A 15,510-nucleotide genomic window follows, 5' to 3' on the forward strand; every position below is an offset into this window, starting at 1 on the left:
GTTTGTTTCATTCATTAAACATAATACATCGATATAATTACATTGGATGTATGTTTCATTATAATACTTTATTCTGATTGGCTAACGGCACATCACGTGTTATTCCTGAAGCAATTGCATCACTCAATAAAATTTATCATTCATGATAACGCGTGGTTGCACAAAAAAGTGCACAGGTGAATTAATTAAAAGAAATATTAAATTTGTGCTTTCATGATCATAGCGAAAAAATGTAATTATAAGTATTGAATGCTTCTTTTTGTAACTTCATAGGGTTGTAAAAGCGTTGAACGTGCGTACATTTGTAGAATGAAGCGCTTCCGCGCTTCATACAAAATGTACTTCGGTCAACGCTTTTACACCCCAATAAAGTTACAAAAAGAAGCATTCAATTCTTAAATAAAAAAACAACATGTACAAAATACAAAGTTAGATGTCTACAATTAAGATGGTTCAACAAAAATGTCTAATATAAGAATAAATCAGATTTAAAAACAAGATGTTACGTTTACATGTAGTATTAGTATAAAACATAGTTTGATGACTGAAGATGTCTTCATATTTTAAGGAATCAAACAAAAATTGTTAGTAAAGAGTAATTTCATTTCATTTCTCCCCCACTCCCTTTTCATTTTTTTCAATTGATTGCAATACACATTTAAATGATTTTAAAAAGCAATGTAGTATTAAATTTTTAAATGCTACATTTCTGTGTAGAAATAATGTATGAATAAAATGAACGTTTATAACTGTGGACACGAATTAATCATAAGCGAGGACATTGATGAAAACTCTTAAACCTTCTCCACAATAAAATTATCAAATTATTCTGAATAGTATAACTAAAATAGTTTTCTAAGGTCGATTTTTGATTTAAGTTTAATCAAAATTGGTTAATGTACATCTGTGTACAAAAGAAGATCCCTTTTTCACAACTGAAGTATAGTCATCTTATAGTATGGAATCATTTCATGCAGATTGACAAATTACTTTGTCAGACTCCGATATCATTGTAATGTGTGTAACAATGCTCATTAATATCAGACGCTTTTAATGATTCGTATCTCTGAATACTTTTAGTATTTGTTTCGCTATTGTTACTTGAAATAGACGATTCTACATTGGGTATTTCTGGTTCGTCGTTACTCATGTTTACATCCCGGTTATCAGATAACTTCTGAAGATCGAAATCAATATACTTTGTACAAGGAACGAGGTAGGATTCGTCTGATGATGACCCTGGAGAGTTATTCTCATGACTCGATTCAAGCTGATGGTCGATAAAAGTATCACTGAATCTGTTATTAGTTTCACTGTTTTTAAAATTTTCAATACCGGTTGAAGGTTTACGTTGTGTGTTGCTTCTGATGTTCTGAGGAGATATGGTTTCGTTAATTGGATTATAATACATGCTGTCAATTTCATCGTAATGAGCGCGAACTGGGTGTACAGATGTTTCATCATGAGCTGCATGTACCCTGTTTAAAAATATACATTAAGAGATTACATGCAGTTATATGATATGTTATCGATGCTCGTAAAGTATAAGTTACAGTATTTCCTAACTGTTACACTAGAAAGTTTCCAATTTTTCGAAACACCCGTCTGGCACCATTAATTATAAAAGTGTTTTACTGATAAGTTTGGTTTACTAACTGTACAATTTTTGTCAACTTTATAATATGAAATGTAATTAGGTACAGCTTTTTGCCCAGTTAATATTGTACCTTTCAATTATTTTTATTTATTCGCAATTATTTCAGACAAATATTTTATCATAAGGTACTTCTAAGGTGTAATATATGCCTGTCTGTGTGTAAATACTTTAAATCTGGTCTATAATATTAGCCAAATAATATCATGCTGTTTAAAAAAAAAATACGACCGTGGAAATTTATTTCGAGAAAGAAATCTTTACCTTTCATTATTTCTGCAAAACTTCTGTCTGTTCTTGAAAGCTGTATGAAACGTGTATTCGGAACATTAAGAATTTATATTAAGCAGAAATCAATATGATTAACCAGATAGATTATATACTAGTTGTGTAAGCCCTTTCGACGTCGTAGCGGATTTGGCATAACGTTTTACCCTTGTCCGTCTATACGAACGTCCCAAAATTGGTTTCCGTTCTTTTACTTTAGTTTGACTGAACTTAATGTATGGAAAATTATACACAATGCTTATTACCACAAGACACAGATACAGTTTGATTTTTGTTGGCGTCATTTATACTTTTAGAATTATGCGCATTTATAAATGGAAAAAATGCTGCATTTTTTATTTATGTTGACTTCTCTAACTTAAGTTTACCTCAACTACCTGTTATGAAACGTATACACAATATTTATTTCCACAAAACTCAAATCAAGTTCAAATTTGGGTAGCGTCACTTTTACAGTTTGGCACTTTACAACTTTGTATGCAATCGGGGGGATCTGTGTCCTTTTGACACATTCCCCATTTATTTATATATAATTTAATTTCCGATGTCTCCTGATTGGCTGACGTTATTTTGTTATGAGCCCATAGACATAATTCAGTCATATGACCGTGACGTCATCAACGTTTTTTCATGGTTTTCTACGGTTTAACATGGAATTTAGAATTAAATTATAAGAAATGACTGTAATATTTTTTCTGTCTATTCGAAATAACATACAAATTGTGGTGCACACTGTTAAATAACCCGCTACGCGCATTATTCAGTGTGCACCAAATTATTTATGTAATTTTTCATAGACAGAAAAAATATTACAGTCATTCCTTAATTAAACCAACTTCATAAAGGCCACACCTAGCGTTTTACCGAACCTAAAAACGCAAGGCAACAAATGGTTCTTCAATAAAGCGGAAAAAATCCTGCTACAATAGTCGGGTTTCAGCTTTCCCCTGAACAATAATTTATAATTTTAACCAAACTGACGTCACACTCAACTCCAAAGCATACAAATGAACCTACATTAAATAGAAAACAAAATAAACGTCAGTTGAGAATGGTGCATCAATTACAAGCTATTTTCATTTTGGAATGAACATGAACAACTGCCAGGTTTGGTGATATTTATGTTATATTGTATATCAAATATTTCTGTTTTAGACAACCAAGTATTACGGTTATCTTTTGCAAAGCATAATAATGAACAGTGTTTCAGATTGAGTTTGTAGACAACTCTTTGCATTTGGCTTTGTAAAATAATTTATTCCCGATATTTAGAAATTATATAATCCGTTAAAGTGGTTGCTTTAAAATTAAACACACATACTGTTTATATCTTACCGTCAAACGATTTAGTAGCAATATACACATGTGATTATGACGATTTTAGAATGCTGTCAAAATGCATTTACCAATAATTTAGATATAAACGATCAATATTAAATTGATTTTTTTTTCATTACGTTCTTGGTGATTTCCACCTTTTTTTCATAGCTTCTGGCGGTTTTTGTTACATGTTGTAGTGTTTTCAAAAGGCGATCAAGCCATTTTTCTTGCGGAAAGACGATTTATTTGATTCGGGCAAATGTTGAAATGGAACGCCATATGATGTAACCCATCTCGTATGAAAGCAATTTAATACGATAATATAGCCTTTCTATTTAAAACAAACATGTGACTAGTAAGAGCACAATTCACTTCTGAAAAGAATCAGGTACTGGTATTTTGTGTTTTAATTAAGAAAGAAAAGACAAGCTTTTTTATTGAATCAATCACCCGAGGCCGTAAACCCATCTGGAAAGTAACTTTAACGACACAAGTGTATAAACTGTCATCACACGTTGTATTGAAGTACACAACCCTTTTTCTATGGATTTAGTATATTTTGTCTGTATGACATTCTTTAATCATGGATTTTGGAACTCGGTGGTCGCGAAGTTTATGTAGTTTGACTGTCCTTTTGGTATCTTTCGTCTCTCTTTTATGTAGCTTATCTACCGTGGCCAACTACATGTCAATACTAAAGGTTGCACTTTGTAAATACAGCTGTTTCTGACAACACGCCTCTTTTGGGGAGAAATAGAATATTCATAGAAAATTAATTTTGTTTACATACTGGTTCCCAGTTATGCTCTCTGTGTTCCATATCGCAGAGACAGAACTGGGGAATGTTACCATTAAATAAACACGTGCATATTGTTTACATTGAAATCTGTGGTAACCTTTCATTCGAGGTAGGGGTAGTTAAGAAAATTAGTGTAAGTTTCAACTCTGAGAAGTTCGGGGCATATAAACGTTGAAAATATGCCGCACAGCACTATATTTTGACCTTTGAAAAAAATTGTGGTGCAAATGAACTTTCAATTCTAGGATAAGATTTTTTTCAAAACTTCATAGTAAAAGTGGTACAGTTTTAGCCGTAAAAGGAGTTCCTATGGGAAATTGCATTGTCAATATTTACAGAAATGCAACCTATATAGGGTGAAAAAGGGGAACATTCAGAATTTAACCTAATTTGCTTTATTTCACAGATTTTAAAGAAATTAACTCAAATATGAAGTTTTATAAATATTTAATGAAGATTAATAGAATCCTGGGCCTTAGATATGATGACTCAGCATAAATTCACAGTTTACAGTATGCATAGTTTACTTAAAAGTCCTGGATACAAAATTAATTCATAACATTTGCATATTTGTAAGTTAAATTGTTAAAAAGTGCTTTATTTACTCTTCGCAGTCATTGAAACTCATAGATCCTTCCTGAATATTATTTATGGAGTATTTGTGTCCTTTCGATAACCCAAAATTAAGCCGCAACACCTAATTCTTCTTTTTTGTCACCACGGCATAACACATACAAGCTAGAAAAACAAAAATATCTCAAGAAAACTTACAATAGTGTGTTCTATCCTGAATATGTACTAAATATTTCAAATTGCTAGAAACAGCAGATTGATTTAGGAAATTTGAGGCCCAAGGGGCAAAAAACATAGAAAATTGCCTACCCCCTGGGTCATAAAACAAATAATTTAACTTGTAAATGCTATGATTTTCTGATTTTAAAGTTCTTGATATAGAAACAATAACTATGTTTGGAAGTTATGCAAAAATCAGATGTTAGCAGTCATCTCTACAACATTTTAAGTGAATTTATATCTCAGACTGGTATCTGCATACATACAACTATTGCAAATATGGCTTTGTTTGAACACTTCTAGTATATATAGTAGCTAAATTGTGTCAGATATATGGTTACAGATGATACTGTTGTGACAAGAATTCTAAATTGACCATTTGAGGCAGAAAATATGTTCTTTAATTGACAAATAGGCATACAGTAAGATGTGGACTGGAGACAGAGGCTGGATTGGATACTTTATATAATCTTGAATGTTGTGATGATTGACTGCTAAACATTACATTTATAATATTCTGATATGCTTTCAATATGTTATCAAAACAGTTTTTAACAGGTTCTAGGCATTTTTTATCAGAAAATATGTAAATAGGGTAAGCTGGCAATAATTAAAGTCTTGTTTTCAAATTCTTTAAAAAATTGCAACAGGGGAGGGGGTATAAAATGTATAGTAAAGAAAAACTTAGAGTATACACAGTGATTTCTTTAAGACTATAATTCTGATAAATGAGTCATAATGTGAGAAAAACTGATTTTAGAGAGTTTTCTATTTGAATAAATGTCTGTATAGGTTGCACTTTGTAAATACAGCTGTTTCTGACAACACGCCTCTTTTGGGGAGAAATAGAATATTCATAGAAAATTAATTTTGTTTACATACTGGTTCCCAGTTATGCTCTCTGTGTTCCATATCGCAGAGACAGAACTGGGGAATGTTACCAGTAAATAAACACGTGCATATTGTTTACATTGAAATCTGTGGTAACCTTTCATTCGAGGTAGGGGTAGTTAAGAAAATTAGTGTAAGTTTCAACTCTGAGAAGTTCGGGGCATATAAACGTTGAAAATATGCCGCACAGCCCTATATTTTGACCTTTGAAAAAAATTGTGGTGCAAATGAACTTTCAATTCTAGGATAAGATTTTTTTCAAAACTTCATAGTAAAAGTGGTACAGTTTTAGCCGTAAAAGGAGTTCCTATGGGAAATTGCATTGTCAATATTTACAGAAATGCAACCTAAAGAGGTGAGTGCAAATCTTATCCGTTGACTCTGTTCATTATTGATGAAGATTTTTATACATGGCGAGCATGTGCCGACAAAGGGATAGTATAATTCTTCATTTTCATAATTATTTCATTTGTAATTCATTATTATAACGGTTATGAAAGGTAATTACTAATATCTCGTATATGTGTTTACCTTTCATTCCAAAAAAACACAGGTACGGTATTATTAGCACGCCTCCAATTATTATAGCGAATTCCAGTGGAAATACAATACCAATTAATTGTTGTTTTTCTGTAATGCAAACAACATTTTTTTGTCTTTCTGATTACCTTTGGTAATTTATAATGTAATATTATTTTTCACTAACCAATTTAATTGATACAATGGTTTAGACTTTGATTGCTCTTTGTCATTATTCGTCGTTGTTGTTGGTGTTGTTGTGGTTGTTCAAGTCAAGCAGTTCTTTTTAATGTTTTAACTTGATATAACGTATTGCTTTATGTCATTGGTTTATGTTGTACGTTGATTTGCAATTGCAAACGTCTGAACAACAGAAAGTTCCCTTTCTGAAAATAATGATCCGTATCATTATTTACATGCCACATGAATTTTGTCATTGTGGTACACTATTTACAAACGCTATGGTGTATCCAAAACATTTGCATGCATGAATTAATAATACAACAATCTTAATTGTGCATTACGAATAATATGACATATAGGTTTCAAACTGTGTGACTTATTTTACTGTGTGTTAACGTATACGATTAAAGTAAATCAAGTTAGACGATCACGACTAACATAATTTTAAACTAATCTATAAAACCAGGTTCAATCCCATAATTGTGTACATAAGAAAATGCTTGTACTAAGGCAGTAATATGACAGTAGTTATCAATTTGTTTGATGGGTTTGCGCTTTTGATTTTGTCATTTGATTATGGACTTTCCTTTTTGAATTTTTCTTCAGAGTTCAGTATTTTTGTGATTTTACTTTTTAATGCATCAAATTGGTCATTCTGATAATAATGTCTATAAAAGTTATTGTTCTTAAATATAAGCATTCGCATAATTTTCATTATTGAAAAATTGAGGTGTAGGAAAAAATTTGAATATCGAGTCAAGTCAACGATTAGAACGTGCATTAAAAGAAGGATTGATTGGAAAATGTATAAACTTTATATTAATAACCCACTGATCAATTCTTATATATATATATTTAGTACACTTCTACATTACCTGTTTTGACTATGATGTTCTTTGTTCTGTAACTTTTACGGGATGCAGTTCTGGAATATACTCGTATGAGGTAAACTGTGTCTGCAACTAACCTACTTAGCACAGCTGTATATTTATCTTCAACAGACACTTGACTCCATGAAGTTTCAATATGTTGGCGGTATTCTACGACAAAAGTTTCTTGTAATCCAATATCAAGGTCAGATGTCCATTGAACTATTATTCGATCACTAAATGCAACAGCCATAATGTGTTGAGGAGCCTTTAGGGGCGCTAGGATATCAAAAAGTATGCACATTTATATGGAAAGAGATGAAAACGGAAGAAACAAAAGTACGCCAATAAACTAAATGTTTTTGAAAACGGCGGATTGACCGTATTTCATATCTTATTTACCATATCGTAACTACGATATTTACGGTATTCCTACTAGTTAACTTAGTTTATCATTTGTGTTATTCATCAAATACATGATGAACGAATGTTTCTATAAGGGATCATCATTATCTTCAATAAAGGAATTTGTATATCATATATCTTATACATTAAATGAGTAATAGTCTAAATTAAAAAAAAAAACCACGAGTATAAAGAACAAAACATGGACACAGATATATTTAGTACGAAACAACATAACAGCCTAGTGGTTTGTAATTTTCTGTTTTTTTTAGAGCAACTGTGAAGCAGATATGTGTAATACTATCAAATATGATTACGGGAGATGCTCCTAATAATATGGACGAATAGGAATGTCGCTCAACAAAATATTCACATGTATGTTCCGGGGAAGATCCATATCAACAAGGATAACTTTCAGCAAACTTACAGTTGACTACAATTGTTATGTTGTCAGAACCATTCCCAGCCATGTTTGATACTGTACAGATATATTGCCCTGCATTTCTTTTTTGAATGTTTCTTATAACTAGATCTGGCGATGATTGAGAAGTCTTAAGCTGATTGTTCATTGGCAGCAATCTGTTCCAATTCAAATCTGTGATATTGTGGTTCGAACTGTAGTTGCAGTATAGTGTCACATCTTCTCCCTCATCTAGTATAACAGCATTGTGATTCGGTGAAATCCAAACATTTGGTTGCACTTCAAAGATACAGTTATGATTTATATCATTTGATACACTATTTGTTTTGGATAATATAAATAATATCCCTTTTCTACTTAAATGCGTAGGAACAATGTTTATCAATTATGCACATAATTTAAATGCTTATAACTTGCCTCCTTTCAGCGACTAAAAAACACATTATTTTACATATTGTTAAACTAAATAAAAACTGAAATATAACATTTACCACTAAATTTACGACAGAAACAAAATGTAATCAATAAAAAAAAAAGCATTGTACACATTTTTTGGGGATTCAAAGATTTTATCTGAAATAACATTTCTTAAAAGTGATTCCGTAGAATGAAGTACTGAATAAGGTCTAAGTTATCTGATCACACTTGGCATACATAAAAAGTCTCAACTTTTCCTAATCCTTTATGAATAAATGTTTCGTAGTCTGTTTAGAATAAATTAACAGAAAATTTCAAAAAATATTTCACAGACCCGTATGCGTTTGATACTTTCAAAAACTACTGATTATGTGATTTTTTTTGTATTCTGCATTAAAATACTGAAACAATGATTTATTGTCGTTATAGTTTATGACGAACTACTAACATGTAAAAATATGACATTTATTATTTACTTTTCAACTGCCAAAAACACCTAATAGAAAATATATACCTTTGCTATATAATAGAAAACACTTACTGTAGACAAACAACTGGACAGAGCGCTGCAGCTCAAACTCGGTAAAATTACTGATTGCAGCACATGTGAATTGTTTTAAGTGGTCTTGTTGTAATGGTTTAAACGAGAGAACTAATGACAATGTTCCTGTTTCTGCAAGAGTTCTATTGTTGACTATCCACAATAGTTTTCCTTTAGGAATCCCTTGAATGACGGTACATGTCAGGTTGAAAAGATTATTCAAATACCCATACACAATGTGATTCGAATCTTCTGTTTCTATTGTTAAGTTGAGTGGAGCTTCTACAATATTCAATTGAATCAGATATATGTACATGTTACTTAAGAAGCATACATACCAATTGTGCTTGATCAAAGTAATACTTTTTCGAAATTTATTTTCTATATTAATAAAATGTTTATGCATCTCTTGATTACAGTTTAGATATATTCTATAATTAATATACAGGGAGCAAAACAAGACTATATAGATGTGTGATATGCAAACCTAAAGAATACATCTTCAAATAAGACACAAAAACTTCACATGGAGATTATTCTAGAATTTTATAATGTTTTTAATCAACAATCTCTCATTTTGAATTATAAGTTGTTACTTGCAATTATTGTTCTTGAAAAAAATGATTGAAAAAATGAAAAACGATAAACTTGCTATTTTGAGATTGAAGTATTTTTTTTTCTGCATCTTGTGACCCATGTCGGAAGGACTCGTATGTTCCTTCGTCATCAATAAAAAAAAAGTTTTGAATTCTTGAATCGAACCGAAAACTTCCATCGGACTGCATAACAGAAAGCTTTTCCAAGTTGACCAACATTGAATTTATCTATGCACCAATGACATCAATTCTAAAATATGGAGGCCCATACCATATCGGCTCATCTCTTTTTTTTAACATGGTAACAGTACAGAATTATTTTCAAAATGGTAAAAAATAACACCGCCATATTAATCAACAAAATTTATTTTTTATTTACTTAGAGTGCATGGAGTGTACTTGCAACAAATACGTTCATATATTCTAATATACTGTTGGAAACTGCGAAAAATATTTTATTCATGGGTATCAATTGTGACAGTTCTAAAGTACAAGTCCGATTATAGGTAAAGTATTAGAAGAAACATGGCAATTTGACAACGACGACCATAAGTTAACGAACAGAAGTTATACAAATTATATCGAATGTCAAGTACAATACCACGAAGAATGAATAGTTCATAAACACAACACTGCCCTATCCCTTTATTATCTTTATTAAGGGAACATGTATGTCTGAGCATTAACATTAATTATAATAATACTAATAATAAAAATTTACAGAGCGCCCTATATAAAAAATAAAAGTTACTCTAAGGCGCTGTACATTTAGCATGGTAATTAAAACAAATCAAAGACAAAAACATAAAAAAGCATTACATTTTGTCAACGTTATACCTACTTGACTACTCCATCCTAACACTACGTCTTGCTAAAATACATTATGCATGAAAATTTACCATTGACTATTAACATTTGTACAAATCATTCAAACTATCTGTTTGATTTCTCCCTACTTGTGTAATAATTTGAATTAAAAAAAACTGCTGGAAAATAAAATAAAGATGTGGTTTGATTTTGTCTATTATCAATGTCAGGACAATTGTGAAAAAAAAGAAAGATTTGCACACTTTATTCAAACATATTCTAGCAGGGATTGCAGATATAATTTAAGCTCTACATAACATCTGTACAACATAAAATTGCCCTTAAAGGTTAACTAAAGGTTAACATTGTTTTTTCTTAAAAAAAGAAAGCAACTGAAAAAAAGTACATAGATTGTACATAATAAGCAATGTGTTTGGACAGGTAAAAATCGCAGTATTTTTTTCAACTTACATTTTTTTTTGTACTTGCCATTTTCAAATCAAAAAACAATTCTTGGAATGTTCTATCTGGTCCTCTACTAATGCATTTGTATAATCCCCTGTCATCAATAGAAAAGTTACGAATTTTTAAATCATAATGAGAAACGTCAGTAGAATGTACAACGTACAATCTGTCTTTTTTTGATAATTTCGGATTGATGTCTTTTCCAATGGCATAAGAGGATAAATTTGGCGGCCCGTGCCAAATAATCGGATAATCTGACAGTTGTACACATTGTAGAATGACGGTTTCATTTTTAAAATGATAGGACACTTCACCAGCCAATAAATCTGGAAAAAAGTTTTGTCTATTAGTTTAAAGAGAAGAGTTTATGGCGATAACATTCAAACTCTAAAATTGAGAAAAAAGCAGTACTTTTTGTCATTTAGCTTTTAGTATTTTTTTGGAACTATTTTGTCTTGACTTTTAAATAATGTGGCTTTGAGTTTACCTATTAAAGGTTAATTAAGAAAAGATTTCGAACGCATAACATTTATAAAGTGATGTTTTCAGTTTTCTAGTGTGAAATGATATTCCATGGATATGCTTTTCCTACCTTTTTTATGTCATGTGCACATACAGTGTTACTTTTACATGTAGCGTAAAGACGTATACCTTTGTGCTTGTTTTAGAAAGTTTATTGATTTTAGCATTTAGTGTTGTATTTTTAGTTTTAATATCAGTCAATTTATTATGTAAAAAACGTGTGCCTATACTCAGTTCTATACTTTTGATCGGCAGCATTCTTAAGCATAAGGTAACATTTGTAGGTTATATCTGTCGAACACATAGATGTTAAAAAATGGTATGAAACGAATGCTCAATAGTGTGTATCTTACCTGAAAGAGCTAAGATGAGGCATGCTAGTTCTAGTATCTTCATCATATTAATATGGTCAGTTTATATCTTGAAAAAAAAACCCATCTTCAGTAACTGAAGTCATTTGAATAGTTCTACGTTACGAAAATGTATAATCAGTAGTTAAAACACTAAAACTTGATGATATACTTATTAATGTAATTGTCCCAGAATAAAATATGTAAATCATAAGGTAGAGCATTATGAAAAGAACACCTGACCAGTTGATTCCTAAGTCACTTTATTCACCCAAAATTATTTTTATTGTACCTTGATTACTAATTGTAATCTTTAAAAGCAACCAAGTATGACCTGAGAAAAACCAAAATGATTTTTTTATAGTTGTTATAATATGTACATATTTCCAGATACATAATGCAACCAAATTCACAATGTAACTTGTGTTAAAAGATAAAAAGACATAGAAATCTGGCAATCACTAACGACATAGAAATTCAAAAATATTAATTTTAAACTTCTAAACAGTTTCAAAACCCTATAGAGTAAAATAAAACAACTAAAAGAATCTATAAAATAATTTACCTTGATACATACAGTGTGAACGAAATGTTTTTGTTTGATTGTATACGTATTGCATACTTAGGTTTATATGATCACAATAAGGAAACTCATGATATTTCCGATCGAATATGTATCATTTATTAAACTATACAAATTAAAGAGAATATGGTATTTATGAAGTGGATTATTAGGAAGTGCTTCGTGAATTAAACTTTATGATAACCCAGTTTACAATGACGCCAGATTTTGGATATCGACAAAAAAAAATATTTCCTTCTTAATATGACAAAAGTATTGTGGAAGCAGGACCAAGTTTAAGATTTAAAGTGAACGTAATGCTTAAGTATATGTTATTTTCTTCCAAACATCCTGTGTATAGAAGTAAGAAAAAAGAGAAAATAACAGGTAACTGATCTTAAAATCTTGTGAAACTAAGGTACTTCGACAGAGATGTCCATATTGTTCCCGTTTCTAAAAGAAGGAACAAAAACCAATAAAACCAGGCATTCAAAACACTAGATTCACTTGTCAGTACATTCACATCAGATTTCGTCGATGCATCTGTTGGTTAACGTTTCGTCCCCGAGGGTATCACCAGCTCAGTAGTCCGGTGTTGACATGAATATCAATTATATGGTCAATTTTATAAATTCCTAACAAAACTTTGAATTTTTCGATAAACTGAAAGTTTTCTTATCCCAGGAATAGATTACCTTATCCGTATTTGGCACAACATTTTGGAATTTTGGACCCTCAATGCTCTTCATCTTTGTACTTGTTTGGCTGTACAACTATTTTAATCTGAGCGTCACTGATGAAGTGAAACGCGCGTCTGGCGTACTAAATTATAGTCCTGGTACTTTTCATTACTATTGAATCTAATCTAGTTTTTGTCATAATGTATGAGTTTCTCAGATTTTATCTTCACTCTTTATTCTTTTGAGACAGTGCTTTAATCGCAGGACGACTTGCGTCTTTATAAAATTTGCAGTTTGTAACTTACACAGATGTTGAAAAAATACATTAGATTATCCAAAGAAAGTGGATGTTTAATACGTATTGCTAAAATTACTAAAGAACTTATTAGGTGTAAGGGGTATACTGTATATCAAATGCATCACAGTACGTGCTCTGCTATGGTTTTTTTGTTCGTCGTTTTAAAGGTACACACATTACTATGTACAAGGTTATTCTTGAAAAAAAATCTTTTGTGCTTTAAATACGGTAAATAATTTTGTATTTACACCCCATCGCTTGATACTTTTTTTTATAAAACTAAAAAACACACTAATGTATATGTTGTTTAATTTAAAAAGAATGTATTCAAAATATTCTCCTATGTTCGCCAAACTTCAAGAACAAGTGGTTTTATACCTTGATTGAACTCATAATTGTATTGGTGTGGTTCTGTTTTTTTCGTTTTCTACTTTATGACTCGTGTACAGCTGGTTTTTTTTTTCATTTTTGCCATAGCGTCGTCAATCTTTGCTTTAAACAGTCACATTTTTTTCGAAATATGACAAACTAGACAATTTTAATTTTCAATTGATAGATTCTAGGTCGTGACGTTGTTTATCGTCAATTATTTCTTATACTGTTTAGTCTTATTTTGGTAATAAGCATTTGACATGATTCGGTTATGCATTCTGCAAATTGAAATAAACTTTAGTGAAGAGAAATGTTTTTTTTTACTTTCATACATTTGCATGAATGTTATAATAATATGATGTTCTTATTTCGCTGTGGCAACACACCCAACGCTCGGTATGAACATGTTGAAAAATAAAATGCATAGCCATAAATAAATGATCACAGAGCATTGAACAAAAAAAATATTTCTTAAATGAAATGCACTTAAGTATGTTAACTGTCGACCATGCACCTCAAAACAACTGAAAAATGAAAAATATAAATCCCAAACAGGAAAGGCTAGCTCAGAATCTGGAAATCATAACACAAAACAACATTATATAGACCTTCATTTATTCCATCTTCACTAGCCAAGGGTTACGATCCACTTTCTTTGAAGAGGAGACTGGACATTAAATTCATACATTTTCAGGTCTTATTCCATACTATTTTATAGTTATTGTTGGTGACCTTACTGTAGAATTTTTGTAAGTGATGCATGTGTAGGCAAAGTTTGCCACCACATGGAATACTTATTCAAGACTTGATATACAGAGCGGACATGTGTGGTTTTACCAAACGGTTTGTTCAAAAATGTATACACCTTCTTGCCTTGCACTATGCCTGGCGCGCTAGACCTCGCGACCACCTAGGCTCGACATAAAATAAGCTTTCAGTGACCGGTAGTTACCTTTCCTCGTCAGTTTTTATCTAACGTCACAACACAGTGTATAATATATCAGGTATGGAAATGGATAATTACAGATCAGCTAAAATATCTATCGTAGGGGATCGTAAAAATTTCTGTCGGATGCATGGAGTCACAGAAATAAGTACAGTCGAACAAGTGACATCTTTACGGCGGATTTTATCAATCGGATCAATGGTGACAGCACATTATGTTTGCGCCTGTGACAAGTCAGGGACTCTGGCCTTTGTTAGTATTGTATAATTTTAAATTTTAGTTTCTTGTGTATAATTTTGAGTTTAGTATGGCGTTGATTATCACTGAAATATTATATATATTTGTTTAGGAACCAGCTGAAGGACGCATCTGTCGCGGGAATTTCTCGCTGCATTGAAGGCCTATTGGAAACCTTCTGCTGTTGTCTGTTCTGTGGTCGGGTTGTTGTCTGTTTGACACATTCCCCATTTCCATTCTTAATTTCATATGTAGTTCAGTATTAATGGACGGCATACTAACCTACGATTTAAACAAAAGAAACAAAAATTAAAAATCATACACGACTAACAAAGTCCAGATGCTCGTAACTTGGGACATGCGCAAAAATGCGGCAGGGTTAAACATGTTTTTTAAGATCTCAAACCTCCTCCTTTATCTCTGGCCAATGTAGAAAAAAATAAACAATCAATAATACGAACAATAAAACTCAGTTTAAGAGAATTCCGATGTCAGAATAGGTAACAAAGGAAACTCAACAAATTGACAATAATACATAATTTAACAAAGGACTCGTAGCAGTTACTGACATGCCAG

Source organism: Mytilus edulis, chromosome 6 (genome assembly GCF_963676685.1).
Source record: "Mytilus edulis chromosome 6, xbMytEdul2.2, whole genome shotgun sequence".
Classification (NCBI taxonomy): domain Eukaryota; kingdom Metazoa; phylum Mollusca; class Bivalvia; order Mytilida; family Mytilidae; genus Mytilus; species Mytilus edulis.